We start from the raw sequence: 2,601 nt of genomic DNA on the forward strand, positions 1-2,601 counted from the left end.
GGCAGCTTTGCCTCTGTATCTATTATTGTTCAAAAGTTTATAATGGTCTTTATTATCCATGAATGAGTGAGATCATGTGATATTTTTCCTTCATTGACTATACATTTATATCATAATTTCATAAGTGTTAAAACAGATAGTATTTTTAAATGTGTGCATTGATAACATAACAAAAATACAAAGTTGAAGAAGTACTGCCTCTATGGCTCTATGATAATATAATATGTTATTTTCTGGAACTAGAAAAATATGCGTATCTGCTATAAATATTATTTTTATGTTACTGCTTTCAGTCTCAATACTTGAACATTTTTAAAGCACCTTTTGTCAGAAAATATTTTGAAAATTAATCAGCATTAATGTTAGTTATGTGGAAAATAAAATTAATTTCCAATATGTCAGTAATTTTATAGTCACTTTCTATAGTGAATCAGTATTAACACCACATTTAAAGCATTTAATAATAATATAAATTGGTAATAATTTTGAAGCTATATTATTTTTGTGCTCTTTGTGCCATTTTATATACTGTTTAATAAATAGTAAGCTTGATAAAATTGTAGATACATGTTACATATTTTGAAATAAAAGATATATTAATTGGGAACATATGTCATAAATATGTGGTTCCATATGTGGTACATTTTCTCATGAGTCCTGGGTTGCAAAAACTACAGCATTATTTGATGTATTTTGTTAGCTTCTATTGCAATTTAGTACATTCAGTCCATATCCTTCGAAAAAAATTGAATTTTCAACTGAAACTTTCTTGTGGAGTTAGAAAATAAAACAATTCTATAGTCCAAGACAGTCAAACTTATAGTCTGGCTCGATCCCAACACCTAAAATGGTGTCATCTAATTATAAAAGAATTTTTTTTCTTTCTTACATGATTCTCTTGTCTTTTTCTGGTGAAACAAAAATAATGTTCCTTCTATTTTTCTTCCAGTAATAAAACATATTCCTCAAGGAAATTAAAATTATTTGCAATTGCTACATGCAAAACTAAAAATACACTAGAAATGTTCTCATCTTGGTTTTATTCAGAGTCAACTTTCTTCAGTAAAGATATCCATATTTGAAGAATGGGATAGCCAACCATTTTATTCTTAAAATAATCAAGTCTTTGGAATGTGTCCTTATCTCAAAAAGTGAACAATATAAATTTATAAAAGCAAGTTTAAAAAACAAAAGTAAAATTACATCGACAGCTCATTAAAACCCATTAAGCATCACAGGATTCATTAAGTATCAACTAATGACCCAATAATTAGTATCTTGGTCTATGCTAATTATATAACCTTAAACAAAATGGAAAGGAAGAAGAATTATACCAATCTCACCATGGACATGTCCATATTAGTATTCATATTGTAAATGATCATCACTACTGTCAATTTTGTTATGATCTTAACATAAAGCACTTCATTTACTGTAGCAAACTGTAAATGCATGTATTCACTTATGTAAGAAAGAAATTATATCAACATACATTTGGGGAAATTAAAATTTGATATACAAGTCAATATAAGCTCCAAAAATATAGCCAGTCATCAAAATTTCACAAGATATAGACCAGACACTGAGTGTCTAAAATAGTTTTTAATTATTTAGAAACTTAAGAATCAAACTTAATTCTTTTTAAAATAATCATTTCTAAATTCATTATCAAACAAAAGGCAATGCCATATTTATAGGTCTCTCTCTCTCTCTCTCTCTCTCTCTCTCTCTAGTTGTTTTACCTGTGCCCAGGCCACCCAAGAAAAATAACATCAGATTTTTACTTCAGACTTTTTACATACACAGTGTGGTGTGCTTTCCTAAATGTCTACAAGTAAAGAGAAAACTAATGTCTTTCCTCTGATTCTTGAAAATAGTCTAAATTAAAATGAGGTATTTTACATGATAAACAGAACATTAAAAACATTAAACACATTTAACATTTCACTGGTGGCTTTATATGAATGAAGTCATTTCAGGTCATTTTGATGACAGTGACTGGAGGTTTTAGCTAAAGGTTTCTTCCTCTGCTAGCTTTATAGTGAATAATGACTTTGCTCAGGTTGCCTAGGCAATTATCTAGCATTTTGGCTTATTGACTGTGAACTGGTCAAAAAGCCAATTTAATAAACTACAAAAATGCCTTTGGCTAAATTATGGCCTTCGATGAAGGCAGTGAGAACTACTCAAGTGTATCTGATAACAGCCCTTGGTTCACAGCGCTTCCTTCATTCCCAGTCCAAGGCACATGCCCTCTGGTCAGGAACTTCAGGACAGTCAAAAACAAAACCTTCACTTCAAAAAAGGTTGATATTTAGAGTAAGGCTGAAAGCATTGCAAGTACAATTATTTTTTTAGCCTTAAAAAAATAAACTAAAAAAGCCATTTTAAAAAAAAAAGCCATTATTTCAGCACACAATTACATAATGGTACATAATATTATCTATCTATCTATCTCTACATATATCTACATCTACACTAATAAAAGAGAAACATGGTAATTAGCGTACGACCGCTACCCTTCCCATTGGCTAATCAGTGAGTATATGCAAATTAACTGACAACCAAGATGGCGGCCGGCAGCCATGCACTGAAGCGAAC

This window comes from Myotis brandtii, unplaced genomic scaffold (assembly GCF_000412655.1).
Source record: "Myotis brandtii unplaced genomic scaffold, ASM41265v1 scaffold116, whole genome shotgun sequence".
Taxonomy (NCBI): Eukaryota; Metazoa; Chordata; class Mammalia; order Chiroptera; family Vespertilionidae; genus Myotis; species Myotis brandtii.